This window comes from Eumetopias jubatus, unplaced genomic scaffold (genome assembly GCF_037043125.1).
Source record: "Eumetopias jubatus isolate StellerSeaLion01/CBP00866 unplaced genomic scaffold, mEumJub1_p1.0 scaffold_15, whole genome shotgun sequence".
Classification (NCBI taxonomy): domain Eukaryota; kingdom Metazoa; phylum Chordata; class Mammalia; order Carnivora; family Otariidae; genus Eumetopias; species Eumetopias jubatus.
In genome coordinates, this window is record NW_028274821.1 from 26073957 (window position 1) to 26094937 (window position 20981).

Here is a 20981-nt window from a genome sequence, read left to right on the forward strand (position 1 = left end):
GAGCGCAGAGCCTGGCGTGGGGCTCAAACCCAGGACCCTGAGATCATGACCTGAGCCAAACCAAGAGTTGAATGCTTCACCAACTGAGCCACCCAGGCACCTCTGCATTTAAACTCTTGATGATTCTTTGCAGCTTGCCCTCTAGTAAAGAACAATTTATAATCTAACCAACAGTAGCTATTTCTCATACTTATTCTTACTTTTCCTAAAATATTGCCAATCTGGTGAGCCAAAGACATTATTTTATTGGTTATATAATTTGCCTGTCCTCCATTATGAATGAAGTTGCCAAGAATTTTCTCAGCCATGTGTGCTCATTTTTAGTTCTATGAATTGTTTGTTTGCCCCAATGCCATTTTTCTAATGAGTTGTTTGTCTTTTTGGTATGGATTTGTAGAAGCTTTTTATGTATTATAAATTACCTTTTGCCTTAATATAAAAGATTTCTGTGATCAAAAAAAATAGTAGAACTTGATGGAATCACAGCCTATTGAAGCTTGGAAGGGACCAAATTGGAAAGACCATTTATTCTCTGGAGTTCAGTCAAGTAAATGAGTTCCACATGATGGTAATGGAAGCTTCCCACCATCCCCAATGACAAAAGGCATGAAAGCTGGCCACAAGAATTCATTCTTACAATGGCCGTTGATATATATGGGATTAGTTTGTCAGTTGGCTTCCGAGCACAACTTTTCTTCTGAGATCAAACACTTTGTCTCTACAGCACCTGGATTTCATGCTGTGGTGTATATTTAGAATAGGAAGATAGTGCCTTTCTACAAAAAAATCATCTGTTTGTTTTTACCTTCTTTTTTCAGTGATGCTTACCGAAGTGTCTTAAATAAGATAGAATTTAAAAAGAGACAAGGAAAAGAAAGTAAGGGCAACTTTAGTGTTCTGAAATGAGTGCCCAAAGGTTCTGCACAACTGCTAGAAGGTGATTGCACATTTAGTCTAAGTGTCCTCGTGCTTAAGTTAAGAGAATTATGATCAGAGCAAGCTTCACATTGTTTGTATGATACAAATGTACCAGTTCCTCAAGGAAAGCATAGATTTTCCTAGCACTGAGGCCTCCTGAAGGAAATACTATGTGACAAGAAGTATACTATCTTTAGAGTAAATTCCTTAAAGAGTTTCATAGTTATGTTTTCTCAGCACCACATTAAGCTAGAACAACAGAAAAGTTGGGTAAAACACTTTTTCAAGCGAAGAATTTTTTTGTTTTACTTGAAAAATGAAAGCATGTTTGAAATTTTCCACAATACAGTGTTAAGAATAAGCAGTAAGCAAGTGGGTGCAAATGTGGATGCCTCACTTAAAGCAGATCGTATACATGAGAGGAGGAATATAAAATGGAACATTTAAGGAGAAGGGACATAATTTACAGAAATACTCATCAAAGGATTATGTCCCGTGATATTTTCTGCTAACCCATTTAGAATCTGAATCTGTTTTCAGACATACTTGTGCAGCTTTATGACATCCTTCCGCTGTCCAGATAGAGGCGCACATACAAAGACTCACAGGTAAGGGTGGACAATGACGTTCAGAAATTACTACAGGCTGTGGTTTAGTGAAAGAAGCTCACCACTGGAGAAAGAACCAGAGATACAACTTCCTCTTCTAATGATTCTGGGCACACACACAGGGGGATTGAGCTGAATGGTCAGTTGCCAACATACAGATTAGTGGCATAGTGTGAAGGGCAGGGCTTCTGAGAGTTGATCAGATCAGTGGATGAGAAAGGGGCACTGTCTTCTTTCCCCCTTTCCACCCATAGGGCCCAATAGTGAGTTTCTCTCACCCATTAGGCAGGCCAAGAACTACTAAAATGCCATTAGATGCCCAGAGTCCTGGGCTGGAGCCAGCTCAGTGCCAAGAACCGAAGGGGCTTTCCCAGCACCATATGCTTAAGACCAAAAACTTGGGTGTGGGCTTTAAGTGGGGGGATAGGTAAGTCAGACCACATGTTTTCCTTTTTTTTTTTTAGGCAATGAAGGTCTAACTCAGTGGTTCTCAAATTGAGGTTCCCAAAGCAGTAGCAGTAATGTCACCTGGAAACATGTGAGAAATATCAATTCTCAGGCCTCACCCTAGAATTATCACATCAGAAATTGTGGGGGCAGAGCCCAGTGATCTGTATTTTAACCGGGATTCCAGGTGATTCTAATGCACGCTCAAATTTGAGACCATGAGTATAACTTGAAGGAGAAGTTGCTTTCCTGTGACCCAAACCATTCCACTCTTCATCAAGATGGGGGATGAGCTAAAAATAGTGTTGCTTTGTCTTCTATTTGCAGTTTATCACCCTGTGGTTACATCTGCTTCTCAGGCACATTCCATGGAACAGTGAGTGCTCTAGAGGTGCGATTTGGGGAATTGTGCTCTGTTGGCCATAATATTATCTAATGGGACCCTGAACTTACCCTAGTTTTCCACAAAATTCATAATTTATCTGTCTCTAAAACAGTCAAGCTAGATTATTTATAGCCTAAAGAAGCTAGCCACAGCATAGTTCTAAAAAAAATCCGCAGTTAGCATCAGTAAATGGTGTAAAGGCTCATATGTTGCTAGAAAAAAAAAAAAGAAAAACCAAGAAAGAAAGAAAGAAAAGGGCAGAGAACTTCTCAGAATGAGATGTTTGGTTTATTCAAGTTGTGAAATATAGAAATCCAGACTGCTTGTTAAGCTTTAAATAGTAACACTGCTCCTATGTAGCAAGGATTGAAGGAAGCATTTTGGTCCACACTTTCCCTCCATGAAGGAATCAACGAGGTACCAGGTACCTAGAATTGGTGTCCGAATTGGAGAATGCTATGGCCAAATTCTTACTTTACCATGGTCGACCAAACACATTTTGTCTTTGATGTTCTAGGGTTTGGTTCCATGTATCAATCTGCAATGTTAAAGCCAATGCTCCAGAAAGCAGCCGTGAGAAGCTCCCATCTTTGGGCTCCCATCAGATGAAAAAGAGTGACTTGTTGCCCAAGTATTTTTAGAGCTAAGGGAAACTGAGTGGTGGATTGAGTCAGGAAGTCACATAAAAGAAAATTCAGGCTCGTGACTTATTTATTTCTATCATGCAGTTGCCAGTGCTATTAAAATAATGTCAAGGACATAATGACGAATTTAATAAGATATTGATGGTGGATCTGACAATGGGTTAGTGCCAAAAGTAATGAAATGTCAGGGTAAAATGCATTAGGTGCTCCCTTGCATCATTAAAGTGACTCCAGGCAAACGGAGAAGCGGCCCTGAGTCTTCCTTCAGATACACTAAATGGCTTCTCTTCCACTAAAAGCTCTCCGGGTCTTCTCTTGGGATGAAGGATCAGGACTGAAACTTCTGTATCTAAGGGAGAAAAGAGACAGAACCCAAGCAAGTCTAATCTAGCTCAAGCACACTACCTCTCACGTGCGCACATCTTTCCAAAGCCGGGCTGGTTAGTATGATGATGTCTCAAAAAGCGAACCATGCCAATATTTCATGAAGGGCAACAGAGGCCCCAACTTTACTTAATTCCTAACTGAATCTCCAAGTGAAATCAGTTTTTCATTTCATTACCAGGCTTTGTTCAATGCAGTTAACATTTAATTCTGTTTTTTAAGGTCACTTTTGGTATCTAAGTTACCTATAAATACAGGTCTACTTTAAGGGATTTTCTTAAAACAGATTCCCCTTATTTTTCATTCCTTTGCCCTGAGCTATGAGAAAAACAAACTGGAATTTTAAAGGTTATCTGAAAACACAGCACCTTTCAGATTGCTTTTCGGTCTTTGCATTTTGAGAGTTCTTCACCGTGGACCTGATGTGCGGACTCTCTGTATCCATAAAACTAAATGAATAATTGTCAAGTCTACAGGAAAATGTAATGACATCAGAAAGGAGAAATGAGGGAGAAGGAGTAAGAGAGGAAAAAGGAGTGAAAATAAAGAAGACAGAGAGAGAGAGAGAGAGAGGAAAAGGAGGAGACAAGGAGAGAAGAAAGGCAGAAAGATTGGATTACATGACTTATTTCAAGAGGAGATGACAAATCTGAATGTTTCATTTACTGTCACACTAACCCAACCCACCAATTACTCAACTTTGAGTTCATTTTGATTGTGAAGTCAAGAAGAATGAAGTACATTCATTTCTGAGTTCAGAACCTAAATCCTGAGTTTAGGATCATGCTTCCATTCCTACGGAACCAAAAGCCACCTGTGCTGGAGCATGTATTTCCAAAGTTAGCTGATAATGTCAATGGTACATCAAGGATGCCCACCAAGACACAGAACTTTGCACTGATTGCATCATTATATTTGAAAGGGGCTTGAAATGAAAGTAATATAAAACTTTTTAATTATGATGAAGGGCTTGCACTTGACAATGTACAGTTGATTTTCATTATTCACATTAATTATATTCTATAAAGTTGCCTCAGACATAGAAATAGCTAATACTGAACCATCGCTCCTAACAGGACTATAGAGTTAAGATCCTGCAAGACTATGGTCACAACATTTTTGTCAACCGATCAGTACATGATCATGTTTAATGTATTTCTATTTAAAGGCAACATATATGTACATGTGTGTATATGTGATATATATGATTCATTAGCATATATACATATGATTCATTAACATTGAGTTCATGACAAACAGCAATATAACTCATGTTTGAATGAAGCCCATCTAACACACTTGCCTCCTCCATAAGGCATATCATAGTTCTGTGCTTAGGAACACCAGACAACTGTGTTTGGGGGCCACTTTAAGTGAAAGCGCCATCAAAAAGCACAAAAAATGCAAAAAAATGACACTTGTTTGTAGTGTGAATATAGTATAGGTTATAGTTTTATAGTATGACACTTGTTTATAGTTTATAGATTATAGTAGTTTATAGTATGACACTTGTTTATAGCAGCAGCCCCTTTTTTGAGCTCAGCTAGGAACATGCACATTGGGTTACTCAAATTTTTCACTGCTCTGCACATGTCTGCAAATGACAACAAAGTCCCAGGAGTATTGACTTTGGAATTACCAGTACGTTTTGGCCACTAGGCATAATCACAAATGTGGAATGTCCCTTCTAGATATTAAGAACTGTTTCTCAGTTCTTGCATTCTTTTTCTTAGGTAAAATAAAATAAAAAGTAAAATGTAGAGGAGAATGAATCACTGAAAATGGGGAAAAAATGGAAAGTAACAAAACTTGGAAGATAACTAGATTGGAAACTGGATTGGTGTTACATTTTACAATGCCTTCACAAACTCAACCTCACTTAATCCTCACCACCACCTTTGTACTGAGTATTTCATGAAGGCTCCAAGAGATTCAGAGATATATCCATGGTCAGATAGCTAGCAAGTCATAGGACCACAACTTCAACCTATGTCTTTAGATTTGCAAATTCCACCTGACATCCATGAATAAAATTAAAAGAAGAAGCATGGCCATCCATGAAGCTTTGATTAAAATGTGTAAAATGAGGAGCCCCTGGGTGACTCATTCGGTTAAGCATCCAACTCTTGATTTCGGCTCCAGTCACGATCTCAGGATCATAAGACTGAACCCTCTACCCAGCTCCATGCTGAGTGTGGAACCTGCTTAAGATTCTCTCTCTCCCTCTCCCTCTGCCCCTTACCCCCTGCTCACATGCTCTCTCTCAAAACAAAACAAAACAAAAAGTACAACATGATATTTCTTATGCTTATTTACAAAGCTCATACTAGATGGTTCCCAAAGATCTTTGAATGATAAAATATCAACCCCACAAGGAAACATTAAGGTAATTCTCACAAGGTTAAATGTGAGGAAGTGTAGAGAGTTATTGAGGAAAATAAAAAGCAATGCATTTAGAGAGAAATGATTCTAATTCTGGTTATAAGACAGATTGCCCTGACTTGTCAGGACCAACTTATAAAAAGGCTCCTGAAATCATTGGAAACTATGTTCTGACAACATCAGTCCCTAAGGTGAGGTGTAAAATGGTTAGTAAGACACATGGGAAACCAATTTCTCTGATTAAAGGGGGAGCTGAGGAGCTCCACTGGAGCTGACTTTGCTATCTGATTTTCCAAGAAAAGTTGGAAATTCTTGTTTTTATGTGCAAATCTCCATGGTAGACATAGCTGGTGCTCACCCTAAATCCAGGAGCTCCCCTATACTTTCCAGCCTCCACTGCAGTTTGATTAGAGCCATGTGACCAATTTTGTCCAGTGGTCTGTGAACAGAAGTAAACTTTAACCACAGTGACTTTACAAATCTCTCTCTCTCTCTCTCTCTCTCTCTCCTACTTGTGTCTCTCTCCAGGAGAATGCTGTGATTGTACCTCAGGTTCTTATTATCCTTGATCAGTTCCCTCCAGGATGTCCCAGGTATCCTTACATCAGAGGTATAATGCTTTTTTTTCTCTTCTGAAATCCAGATTGACCGTTAAGATATATAGCAGAGGCTGAGAGCTGTGCCCTAATATCCGTTCTTGCTTTCTTCTATGCTTCTTTGGTAATAGATTTTGGTTATCCACACAAATGTTCAGAATAAAGGTTAATTTTCAAGTTATCCTTATTACTGTGCACGGCTCTATGACTAAGTTTTGGCCAAATGGGTGTTGCCATTTTGGAGGTCTTCCCTCTCTTGCCTTGTTTTTCTTCATCCTGCCAGTCAGAAGCAGACATGGTGAAGAACCACACTGGACCACATGGATGAGGAGGCTGTAGTATCTCCCTGACACTGTGAAGCTGCCACATCAGTACTGGATTGCTTTTGTTTAGCCTGAGAGAAATTAAACTTCTAATTTATAGAAGCTACTCTTAGCCTGCATGGGTCTTTGTCACAGCCCTCACAGTGTATCCTAGATAATCCAGACATTCCAATGCTACGTCTACAGCTATAATTCCTGTCAAAACTTTTAGAAAGTAGAGTTAAAAGGGCTTGGGAAGTAGCGTGACATAGCCGCAAAGAGTATGGATTTTCAAGTCATGTAGGAATGACACAGAATCTCATGTGGCCACTCCCTAGCTGTGTCTGCAAGACCAAGCTAATTAATATCTCTGAGTTTAGTTTCTTTGGCTTCAAATTTGAGTAAAATAATACATCATCATATTATTGTAAAGGTTAAGTGAGCCAATGTATATAAAGTTCCTGGCACTCAATAAATAAATATTCAACAAGTAGTTGTTGTTCAACACACTCAAGAAATAGGATGGCAGGAGAAAGGGTGAGAAGGGCCTCAATGGCCTGCCTCACTCTTGCAACCTGCTGACTTGGGAGGGCCATGAGGTGGCCCAGGATTGCCACAGAGATGGGGAGCAGCCAGTGAGTTCTGTGAACCCCTCATCACATTCTGCCACTCACTGCCCTCCTCTGGTCAGAAAACATCCTCCCATGGCTCCAGGCATGACGGGCTAGCACCAAGGCTTGGGATACGAGGATGCCATTCCAGGGAGCAAGCCACTGGGGAAATGGGGCGTGAATGCCCACTGTAAAAGGAAACCCTTCTGTTTATGGTTTCCTTTCTGACTAATGACATGCCTGTCTTGCTTAGGTAGCACCTGTCCTCCAGAGTGGCTCGTCCACCTTGGGGTTGGTGCAGGCTGGCTAAGCTGGCCTTCATGTGGACAGTCAGGAGGCACCTTGATGATAAGAATTGACGTGATATTCCATTGACAGCCACATTGCTTAAAGCTGGCCGGCAGAGACTTACACCTTGTTTGAGGCACCAGCCTATGAGAGTATTAGACATGGTGAGAAAAATTCGTGATGCAGAAAGTCACTTAAACATCCACCAGTCCAGAAGAGCATAAATGAATTTATTCATTTTATGTTTCTTCTTCTTTTCAGCATTCAGTAAAGGACAGACAGAAGGAAAAAGCTTGGGTCCAATGTCCCTCTGCCCCACTTCAACTCCTCAGTCCAGACCCTCTGCATTTCCATCCCTCCTCCAACCCCCACATACAGCTTTCCCTGACCTCCCTGGTAAGGATATTCCCCATCTTTCTACAAAACTTCAACCATGTTCCTGCCTTAGCAAGTTGGAATCAGAATGTTGACTCACATACCAACACTCAGCCTTGATGGTCAGGGTCGGTTATGACCACAGTGAACCTCAGACCCTGGTGAGCTGGTCTTGGAATCCACCCTCCAAACAATCTATTCTGGGTTCTAACACAAACTGGTAAGTGGCTGAGGAACATAGTCATGACATGTTTGAGACTGTCTGCTCATGAAAGTAGGCAAATATCTAAAACAGTGTAGGAAAACACAGATGTGTGGCATATAGAAACTCAAATGGGAAGAAGTTGCCAAGGTAAAGGACAGAGTCAAAGACTTCATTTTAAGTTTATTTCTACACCAAATCAATTCCTCTTCTACCAAGTAATGAAGGAAGAACTTGGGAGGAAGGATGAGGGAAAGAGAATCGGCTCACAACGAAGGGATCTTACAAGCCTGTTCCTTCAGGAGCACCACCGTCATGAGCTTTTCCCACAATCCAACCGTGCCCACAAAGCCAGAGGCAAAGAAAGAGAAGCAGATGGTCAGGGTTATGCAAGCCCCTGTGCCTTGTCTACACAAGGGTGTTTCATTTCATGTGGTCACTCAGTATTAAAGGATGAAAGTTTAATTTTAAGTGAATAGTGCCATGTGTTGTGTTTTTGATGAACAACACCCCATGTGTCAAACCCAGCTTTCTCCCAAGAAAAGCCTACGGAAAATAAAATCTTTGGAGGAAAGAACTTGAGAGAAACCATGGGCACAGAGTTCCATGGTCAGTTACTGTTTGAGAAAAGCACAGAGCACATTTGGGTTGAGTTCCCTGCACTTGACCATCCGCGTATGTCCACAGTGGCTCTTCTCCTGAAGTCTCCTTTGCACGTGGGCAGACACACTCACACTTGCCCTGTTCCCCAGTGTTTTTTGGGGGGGTAATGTCAAGGGCTTTGTGAAATCTCAGGGTGAGCTCATAATGCACAGGTTTGGTGTAAATAAATGTTGAATGAGCAAAGATTCTTACCAAGCCCTCTGCAAGCACAGACAATTTTGGTGGAAGCTGGGGGTGAGGAAAGGTTAGGAGGGAGCCCCATTCTCCCTGAAGGGTGAGGGGGTTCCTAACAAGATGGTCATTTAGTTTATTCCTTGTTCTTTCCCTCTAAATTTCCAACCTCCCTTTCACCCACATGAGCAGTATTCGACTGCATGGAGCTCACAGAGTGCCTCATTCCTATAATTTCCAACAACTTCCAGTCCCACTTTCCCTAAATATGTAAGATGTGTCCCCAAGATCATTGGCTGCCTGTAATGGTGTGAGCAGGAAGGAGAGAAACTGGCTCACTAGAGTGATCAATAAAGCACAGCACACACGTTCTTTAAAACTGTTCCAGCATGTTCCATTTCTGGAGTCAGTGAAGGATTGGACCAAATGTATGTGATTCATTTATAGACTGTCCTATGCAAGAGCAAACACATTCAGGGATGTGCCACACTATGAGTCCATTTTTTAAATGTCCCTCCTGAGGTTTAAATAATTAGTAATTAAGATTTGATAGACATGCTGTTGACAGCTGAGTTATCTGCCATGAACAATACCAGAAAGCAGAGATAAAGACAGACCATTGCCTTGAACTGTTACTCTGTGAAAGATGATCTCTATTTGGACAGGAATCAACCTGCAAATGCTAGAGCTATCAGCCCCTGTGGGCTCTTTCAATAAGTGGGTCTAATATTCAAAGCCAAGTTTCAAAAGAAACACAAGTTCTTTCCATGCCCCTCACAAATAAGGAAGTGGACATTATAGAAATGCAAGAGAGAGGTGGCACAGTTCTTGTTGTCCTGAATGAAGTTTCCATGCTGTCAGATAATCAGGAGGAAATTTCAAAGCCAAGGGCATTGTGGGGTCATTGAACAGGTGACCACAAGACTTAGAATTGAAGTCTTAGACTGAACTGATTTTGAACCCCAATGCTTCCACTTATAAATCATGTGTCTCTCTTGTCTCCTGTTCCTCGTCTGTAGAGTGAACCTAATAACATGCACCTTAAATATATTATGGGGAAGAAATGAACTTTTATAATGTACTTAGTCCAGTGACTGCCAAGAGCTGGTGTTCAGTGCATTTTGTTCCCTGCCTTCTCTCATCCCCATGCCTCCATTAACCACGGGCCACTTAGAGCCCAGTTGTAGGTAGTCTCAGTGACAACCTGTCACCTCTTGTTACAAAGACACTGTGTGATGAATACAGGATTTTTTAATATTATTATTATGTTATGTTAGTCACCATACATCATTAGTTTTTGATGTAGTGATCCATGATTCATTGTTTTCGTATAACACCCAGTGCTCCATGCATTATGTGCCCTCCTTAACACCCATCACCAGGGTAACCCATCTTTCCACCTGCCTCCCCTCTAAAACCCTCAGTTTGTTTCTCGAAGTCCATAGTCTCTCCTGGATATGGGAATTTTTTAAAAGTAGATTCAGCCCTAATCTTTAAGAGCTTGTAATTTTTTAAACGGAAGATGACATACAGGGATAGAGAGAACAATTAGGCAATTAGTGTTATCAAAAGCTCAGTTGAGTCCCAATCCCCTGGATATTTAGGCAGAGACTGGCTGGCAGAGGTATAAACTGGGTAAATTACCATCCGTAATGGAAGTCGAAATGTTTACCCAAAACACGCACAAATATATCCATGTGACAGCTTCCTGTAACATCGGATGCCTGGAAAAACAGAGTTTACTTTTCATGTAAAAGAACCCACAATCAGTTTTGGCACACTTAAGAGAGACAGAAAAGAGATGTAAATTCAAGTACCTCGGGACATAAATGATGGTGTGTAAATGAGGCATGGAAATGGCTCATTTAGGGTTTTGTTTCTGTTGTTATTGTATGTGATGGCTTCCCTAAAATGAGAGACAGTCACACGTGGGCAATGAGGTAGTACTGAAACATGACTTAGTTTAAGAGAATGCAAGAATCTCTCTCTCTCTCATACACACACACACACACACACACACTCACACACACACACACACACAGGCACACACTTTTGCCCTGGAACTGTCCTACATTAGTTTGAAGCACTGTAAATATCACTGGATTGGTCCATTTTGAACAAGAACTTGCCCCTGCTCGGGTCTATGTGTCCCAGAACTGATAAACAGCAAAGCCTTCTGGTTCTGAGTTACTTCTCAGTGAACTGTGGTGAGTAGAAACTCATTTAGGCTGGAGCAAAAGATAACTGTGAAAGCAATTTCAGTTGCATTAAGACTTGTGATTCCAATGTCTATCCTCCTCAAATAAATTTCTGATTTTGTAGCCTACATCCCCAAAAGGAAAGCATGGCTACCAGTTAGGATTGCTTAAGTGCTGACATGAAACTCAAGCAGAGGAAATGTAAACTTTAAAGTTTTGTTGTCAGCTATTTTCAGAATCTCACAATATTATCTTGGAAAATAAAAACCATCATTATAAATTATGTCTTTCTATACTTCATGTTTTCTTGTTATTATTTTTTGGTTTTGTCTTAAAATTTCTAATTAAGTAAATATTAGTTAAGATACACATTTATTTAGAATATTTAAAAAATACAGAAATGAACGAATAGCTAGGTGGGGAAAACCATAAGTTAACTATGTAAGGGAAACAACAGTTGACATTTTGCATATTTCCACCCAGGGTTCCTGCTATACAAGTTTTTCTGTAATTAAGATCATACTTTAGATTTACTTTTAAATACTGCTTTTTACACTTAGTAAGATAGCATAAGCATTTTTTCCAAGATATTAAAACACTGTTATACACTTCAGAGCACAGAAGACTCCTGGTTAAAATAAAGAGGTAGACCTAGAAGGTGTTAATGACCCATGGTGGTTGCAATAGCAAGAATTGCCACAGAAAACTTTAGGTGAATCTCTGGACAGGTCTAGAGCCCCACTTACAATCATGGTAGCTTAAGAAAACTTAGCACAAGCTGCCATTTCTCAGAAAGAGAGATGGATAGCATTCTTTGGAAAACACACACACACACACACACACACACACACACACACACTGGTGCTCATAAAACTGGAATTTTACAACCGGCTTCTGCAAGGTGAATGATTTAAAATGATCAGATACAAGTTAAATTTCTCTAGTTCATAAACAAAGTGAAATGATCCATAAATGATGAACTGATTCATGCAAGCCCCATAGAATGAAAATCTATGAAGACCCAAAATGTGGAAGACATTGAATCCAACATTCTTTGCTCTGCATCTCCCTGCTTTTCTTCCACTTACCTTCACCCACAGCCCACATTAGAACAGAAGAGGTGCTCACCACTTATTATACTGGTCTCACAGTGTGGAGAGGCTCAGGTGGTTAATAGATATGAAAAGTCTTTGTAATCTGTAAATGGCCAAAAAAGAGCAAGGCTTTATTGATGTTGGTGACTATGATGTTTGTTTCTGACCTACTGAGAATAGGTATTGATGCAACCATCTTTGCCTCATTTATATATCCATTCAACAATTTTACTGAGTATACCAGGCACTCATACTGCAGTGAACAAGCAGATAAAACATTGAAGGAGTTTGCATTCTAGGGGGGACACCAGCAATGGACAATAAAGAAGTTATACAGTATGACAGTGATAAGGAGTAAAAAAATAGGGAAGAATAAAGATATATAATGTTCTGGGGGTGGGGCCAAATGTTAGACGATGTGACCAGGAAAAGAAGTCATGTGTCTATCTGAGGGAAGAACATTCTGGGCAGAGGGAATGCCTGAAGGTAGGAATGTGCCTGTGGAGGAACAGGGAGGAAGCCAGTGTGGCTGGCTGGAGTGGAGTGAGGTGAGCAAAGTCATGACAGGGATCCAGATCATGTGGAATCATGAGTGTTATCACTGGGGGAAGAGTTTTAAATAGAATCTCTCTGGCTGCACAGAGAATAGACTCAAGGGAAATGAGGGTATGGACAGGAAAGAGTTAACTTGGCAGGTCTAGGTTGTTCAAACTCTGCACATTCAACAAAAAAAAGGGCTTGGCTTCAGGAGAGGCCCTTGCTAGGCTCCTAGGACATAGTCTCTGAGCCCTTGGAATACTCCGCTTGACAAGACTGTTGTTGCCCATAAGCCTTGGACCAGGTAAGAAGGCTGAAGTCTGAGTAGCGGGGGTCAGTCATGCAGATGTTGCATGCCTACATGACTCCCCAAAAGAACCCTGGACACCAAGCCTTCCCTGATTGAAACTCTTCAGTATTGTCACACATCATTGCCAACAGAATGAAGTGTGTCCTCTGCAACTCCAGTGGAAGGACACACCTAGAAGCTTGTGCCTGGTTTCTCTTGGACTCTGCCTCATTGCCTCTTCCCTGTGCTGATTTCCATCTGCATGCCTTTACTATAATAAACCATATGAGTATAACAGCTTTTCTAAGTCCTGTGACTCCTTCAGGCAAATCATTGAACCCAAGAGTGGTCTTGGGGCCCCCAACACATGGTGGGAGTAGTTGAGACCAGGTGAGGTGAGTGCATTAATCCATGTGAGAGGTGATGGTGGCTTGCCCATCATGATTTTGTCTCAGCAATATCCTAGGGATTTCTGTTGAAATTTTTGAAGCTCATCGGCAGGGGAAGATACCTTTCATTAATGCCAATTGACATAATCCAGGCTGTCTTTATTAAATGGCTAATTCTGGTCTGATCTGTCAGTGAATCCTTTCTACATTTCCCATAGGGAAGAAGTTCTTAAGAAACTTGATTACCCTAAGATGCCAAGAAAAAATAGGAAGATTTCTTGTTTCTCTGTTGGTGTGAGCCAGCAGGTCTGTATCCATCAGCAGATATGGTTGCAATCTGAAGAGCTCAGTAACAAGTAGAAGTCTGAAACCACTCAGAATCATCTCTGACCTCCACCTCCCCAACGCTGCCAGAACAGTGTCATAATCCCAAACAAGTGTACAAGACACTGACCTTGGGGAAGTCAGTGTAGGAAATGGGAAAACATGAGAAAAGAGATTCTTAAGCTTCTACTTAAGGGGAGAAAGGAGAACATTTCTACATTCTAGGTCATTTTATTTATTATAATTTCTCTCCTAGAATATTAACAGCAGTGGGAGTAGATTAATGATTTGTGTCAATGGGTGTTCAAGAGAAAACACAATGGATATTTGTAGATGAAGCCGAAGCCTTTGTGCAGAGTGAATGTTCTTTTGCAAGGCTTGTAGAGGAGGGTAGAGTGTGCTCCACACAGCCACGAAGGTTTGGGAACACAAAGGTTTTTCTCTAAGGAGTTCAATGTATGTTTAGATGACAGAAGACAGGATCTGAAGCTTTCTAGGTTCTTTGAAAACCTGGATTAAGTTCCCTGTCTATCCAAAAGGCCAGGGAGTAGGACTAGAAGAAGCTTCTCTAGGGAACTCACTCTTGTGTATGCAGGGAAAGGCATGGACCAAAAAACTAGCCAGACCTTGGATCAAATCCCATCTCTACCACTTACCTTGACCTTGGGCAAGTTACCTAGCATCTTCAAGCCTCTGAAACTCCCATTCTTCCCTCATTAAATATAGATTATGTTACCTGTCTCCAAGCATCAGTGTATGAGGTTTAAATAATGTATGTCTGGCACCCAGCCTACAGCAGGAACCTAATGAGTGTTCACTTCTCTTTTGTAGATATTCCATGTACTAATAAATAATATCAGTACAACTGGAAGGAGAAAAGAAAACAAGAGACTTACCCTGGCCGGTGGGAGAGTACATCTTTAAACTACTTTTTTTGTGCTTGCAGATTTTGATGAAGGAGGATCTCCAGCATAGGAAAACCATAATTTCAGAGCTTCTGTTCATGCTTTTTGCCCCACAGTTGAATTTTTTATAATCGTACACATAGGAAGGCCTTGTGAAAGTTTATGATTGGCACTTGATTGACAACGGCCACGCTGTACCAGTTGTTGAATATTTTAATATTCCCCCTGGTTTTGTGCCAATAAAATGGGATACCTGGATGGAGTTGATCATTCTTTGTTTTTGAGAAGACCTCAGTAGGTTTTTGGCTATGCAGAGGTAGCCTTGTAAATTAATGTGAGGTAAAAAGTCAAAAGCTGGACTGGCACATAAGGAACTTATGTTTTAGAGATAGGAAGCAGGAAGGAAGAGAAGCTAATGAAAGAGAAGGAGGCCCCAAAAGTTCAAGATAAGATGGCATCCAAGACAGCTTGATAACACCTGTGGTGAGGAATGGCTGACAGAATCTTTGGAGAGTGATGTCTAACATCTAAGGTGAAGTTGCCTGAAGTAATCTCTTTTTGTTAGTTCAAACTTTCTGTAAATTTCACTGTACATAAAATATTTGGTAGTACTTTGAAGGAAGAAACCTTTTAGAGTAATTTCCAGCACAGGATTAAGGAAACCAACAGGACAAAACCTAAAATCATACTACCAAACTGGATGCTCTGTGGACTTACCAGAAGACCAAGAGCCTTCCCAGAAATCTCCTGGGATGTTAGGAGGAGTAACCCATGGCAGGTAAGATGGGGGTGGGAGTTCTCTTATTGACTGATACTAAGATAAAGGGCCACCCCAGAAGTTTGAAACATTTGGATGGAAAATTCTGGGGTCTTTGGAAAAGAGTATTTTGTTTTCACAAGCACACTTGGTAAAAATAATTAAGATCACTTGCAAATGCTCTTTCCTTGCATCTGCCTGTGTGAGTGAATGAGTTATACTTGCTCCCAACTCTGAAGGGTATATTGTGACAACTCAGGAGCTTTAGAGGCCAGAAGGCAGCTCTCTGAGACCTGAAGTAAGGAGAGCATCTCTTTAGTGCACAGGCAAAGGGCAGATCTTCCCTGCTTATTTATGAGTAGCTTGATGAGAGGCCTAAAAAGCAGTGACTGCTGAGTCCATTAGCAGAGTCTGCAGACTCTTGAAATTTTTCCATGCCCAAACCACTGAAATCTATTTCTGGATTTGCCTTCAACTCCAAGTAAAAATGTTCAACCCACGTGTTCATGCCCTGTCCCAGAGTTTCCCATGCCAGATTCCAGGAAAGTGTTTCAGAGAAAAATAGCAGTTAACTAGGGGGAAAGCATGCACAGGCAAAAGGTAAGGTGTTATCAGTGGTATTAGAATAAGTAAAAGAGTCATTTCAAAGAATTTCCAGAGCCGATGCCGAGGCAAGGTAGTGTTTCGCCGATCGAAGATTCCATGTCTGGCAGCTGGGACCTAGTTTGTAGGTGCTTTATCTTCAAGGGCTCAGTAAGATATACGCTGCTCAGATGAAGAAAGACATGCACTCATTAAGGATAAAATATGAAAAGATTCTTTGCTTCATGAATTCCTGTCTAAAACTTCACTGGCACACATATGAGACATAGGTGTCAGGAATATTTTTGAATTCTTCTTTGGCTCATGATCATCACGAACATACAACTTTCTGTGAAGGAAGTGCCATATTTTGCTCAAACGCCATATTCTTCTATTCCAGGAAAAAGAAATTTTAAAGGATATAAACCAAGCAGCAGTTTCTATTTGGGCCTCTTTGGCAGGGAAACAAAGGAGCTGGGAAATATAGTCCCTTGCTTGGAGTGGAGCAGAGGAAAGATTCCTTAATAAAATGTATGTACTACTACCTCCTGCCTGGAAACAAAGAATGATATAAACAAGCCATGGCTTGCAGTTTCAAAATCCAGTAAATTATATTTATGGTTGTACATTTGTCAAAGTAAGTAGCTAATGGTAATCCCATAAGCAGATAAGGGTAATAAAATGCACTGATGCAGGGCAGAAGTCAGACTTGGTGGTGGGGACACACTTTCACACTGGCAGTTCCTGAAAGACCTTGTCAAATGTCTGCAGATGGGGATGATGGCCAAGCCAGGGGCAGAGAGTGGGGAAAAAAGGTAATTTCTGTGTGTGGCCCTTCTATAATGACAAAGCACTTAGCATCTTCAAGTTTTATCGTAGTCGAAGTGATAGAAGAAGAAATCTATAGCAATAGAGAGAAGAGAAATATTTCTGCCTTGGAGAGCTTTCTAGAAAAGAAAAACTAGGGCAAGAACCAGCATTCTTTGGGAGAATACTGTACCTAGGCAGCAGAATTAGCACTAAACACATTTTCAGACTCTGGACTGAAATAGAAATCCAATTGTCAAGCTCTTAAAATGTGCCCAGGACTGGTTCTAACAGACTCCTTTAGATCTACATCTGTTGTGTTGTGGCTGAGCCTACAGGAATAGATGCGACTCCAAACTCCCTTCTTGAGGTGTTCTGTTTCCAGGTAACCTCCTGATCTTTCGCTGCCAGTGTTTTATGGTTTTAGCAAGATGGCAAGAAGATGCACCATGAGAGCAACTCTCCATAATCCAGTATCTTAGTCACTAGAAACATATGAATGGATGATCCTGATATAGGTACTAAGGAGCATTCATCAGGTTAAGTCTGATCTTTGGATTTACATTGGGCCCGTGTGTCAGGAACAAGTATATCCATGCCATCCTATCTGGGCCTCTGGCTCCAACATCCTATCTGGGCCTCTGGCTCCAACATACAGTTCCATTTGGGGAAGCACTGTTGTCCTTCTGGCCTGAAGAAGCTGGCCTCACAGCAAGGCCAAGGCAGGGCTTATTGCAGTCCCTGCTTGAGCCCATTTCCCATCTACACATGAGGGCCTCGAGCCTCAGTCCTCCATTGACCCAACACACAGAGCTCAAAGGAAAGGAGCCTGTGGTAGAATACTCACACAATGACCACCTTCAAAGCAAGTGATGAAATTCTCCAGTTTATCAATTTTCTCTTGCATGGACTGAGTTATTCTTCCAGAAAATTTTAAAAACATGCAGCCCAACCATTTTTATTTGGGCATCTTTGGTTTTGTTGTGTTTGCCATCAGACCCCCACTTGGGTTCAGGTTCATGGTCAGTCACCATGATCCTGAGCAAGTTGTTGAAATTCTTTGAGCTTCAGATTTGTTATCTGTGAAAGAGACAAAATGACACTTTCAGGGCAGGGCGGTTGTAATGATTCCAAGACATGTGGAGCAAACACTTGGCATATAGAACATGCTCATTTAACAGGAGTTATAATTCAGCTCTTCTGTAACTAGACTGTAAATATCGAAGTTGATAACAATTATCCTGCACCTAGAGTTCTCCTGAAATGTTTATTTAAGGCCCAGCTTGCTTGACTCTCTTGTAAGTAATATCCTATGAATACCTTATGAACTTAAAAAGAAAGTTTGCTTAACTTAATCATAAGTAATATTTTATAAATATAAAAAATAAGCTCACAAAGTGTTTTCAAGTTTATTATCCCATATAATTTTGACAACTGTCAGAAATGTTGGTTTCACAATTATCTTTACTTTAGAGATGAGGAAACAAACTAAATCACTCGGGCCACAAAGTAAGCACACTGGCCAATATGGGGATCCATGATGCCAGATTGACTGCTTCGTTTATTACTGGAACAGAGTTCAAATTCATGCACAACCTCACTCTTTACTTTAACTAACATTTTTTGTACCCCTGCAGGCCCAGGATAAGGTGCTGAGAATACAGCTATAAGAAAAATGTCGCAGGCCCTGCCTTCAAAGACTTCATCTTCCTTCAGGGAACATAAGCATTAAACAATCACACTAGAAAAGGAACAACCTTATTTCACAAAATAGACAAAGGACCTCAACGGACACCTCACCAAAGAAGATGAACAGATGGCAAATCAACATATGAAAAGATGTTCAACATCATACGTCATTAGGGAATTGCAAATTAAAACACAATACACCTATTAGAATGGCCAAAATCCGAAACACTGACAGCACCAAATTCTGGAAAGGATGTGAAGCAACAGGAACTCTCTGAGGCTGGTGGAATATAAAATGGTGCAACCACTCTGGAAGAGATTTTGGTGGTTTCCTACAAAAGTAAATATAATTCTCTCATCATGTGGTCGAATGATCATGCTCCTTTGTACTTACTCAAATAAATCGAGAAGGGATATCCACACGTATACCTGCACCTAGATGTTTATAACACTCTTTATTCATAAACACCAAAACTTGGAAGCAACCAAGATGTCCTTCATTAGGGGGATGGATGAATAAACTGTTACACCCATCCACTGGAATATTATTTAGCACTGAAAAGGAATGAGCTATTAAGCCATGAAAAGATATGAAGGAAATGTAAATGAATATTAATAAGTCAAAGAAGCCAATTTGAAAAGGCTACATCGTGTATTATTTCAACTATGTGACATTTGGGAAAACGCAAAACCATAGAGACAGTGAAAACATCAGTGGTTTCCAGGGATTGGTGGGGAGGGAGGGATGAACAGGCAGAGCACAGAGGAATACTTAGGGCAGTGAAACTACTCTGTGTGATACCGTAATGGCAGAGACATGTCATTACACATTTGTCAAAACCCACAGAATGTACATTGAAAACAAACCCTAAGTAAACCATGGGCTTGGGGGGAGAGTGATGCACCAGTCAATGCAGGTTCATCGATTATAACGAATGTATCACTGTGGTGCTGAATGTGATAGTGGGGAAGGCTGTGCATATGTCGGTATATAGAAATTCTCTCTGTTTTCTGTTCAGCTTTTCTGAGAACTTGAAACTGCTCTAAAAAAATAAATCTTTTTTTTTTAAGTAAAACTACATGATTGTGGGAAATGCAATGAAAGAGGTCACACAGGGAACGTAACCATCCAGCACAGTCTGGCAGAATCAGGAAAGCAGTTCATCGTAAGTGACCTTTGAGCTAAAATCTGAAGCATAAATGGTAGAAATATCAATTGTGCTAAATGCCATAACTCAATGAACTGAAGTGATCATATGTACAACATGAACCTGATAAAGGACAATAAACAACTTCTACTTAAGAGTGTCATTATATGTGGCAAATAATGCTTGTAATGATAAGTTCACTCATGTGAAGTGTGCCTCAGATCTGGAAAAAGAAAACATGAGAAGGGGCCAGATATTGTCATGGTAACAGAAACACAAAGAACCCAGGCTAAAGGGTTTCTAATAAGCAGGAACAGCCAGCATTCAGTGAGTATTCCTCCTATGGAAGTTGACATCTGTTATTCATTTGTTGATTCCAGCTTTGAAGAAAAGCAGCGTAATTGGAAATACTTCTATGTTCTGGGAAAACATTAAGTGTAAGACCTCTTAGTGATTTTTAAGTATTGGTCCATTACTTTTAACATTTAGTACAAACTGGCTCTCTTCACTTAAAGAATGGATGAGAGAGTTTGGACTATATCTAGATTTCAATAATTTCAAAGCTGTGAAAGATCAAAGTCGGTGTCTTGACTAAACAAGGAGAAAGGAGCTCTCTGATCATGGAGAGGACAGTTTTTGGGTCCTTGGGAAGAAATAAGAGAAAATGTGTATTAAAGAGGAGGTGGAGAGGTGCATCATATTCGGTGGATAATCACCACTGTATTGCCAATTTTAAAGAAGAAATAACAAGGTAAAGAAGAATGCCTATATAACTACCTAAATACCTATATAGCATATGGTTCAACGCAAGAATATTGATAACAAACAGACGTGGATTTAAGTGTACCATTGACCGTTGATGAGCACTGAGACTTCAGGCAAGTTTCTGAGTCTCTCTACAACCCAGAGTCCTCTTCTATAAGATGGAAACATTATCAGGACCTACCTCATAGGTTTTTGGAAGAATTGAGTACTTTAGTAGTGGACACAGTTATGATCAGTGTCTAGCGCACTATAGCCACTCAGTAAATATTAATTGTATTATTTTTTAATGGGCTAAGAAGCTCCCCCCAAGCATAACAGATTTGCTATATAGCATTCCTGTTAATCTTTAATTCCCACTGGACTGCAAGAGTTTAAGAAAGTGCTAGAAGAAAGTCAGAATCCTTTGGTGAGTTGCCAGATAGCCGAGAGAACAAAGGAAAATGTTAGACAGTGGTTTCCTGTCCCTGAGGAGTTCCATTTGGCCTCTAGATGATCTTGGTATCCACATTACCCTATCATGC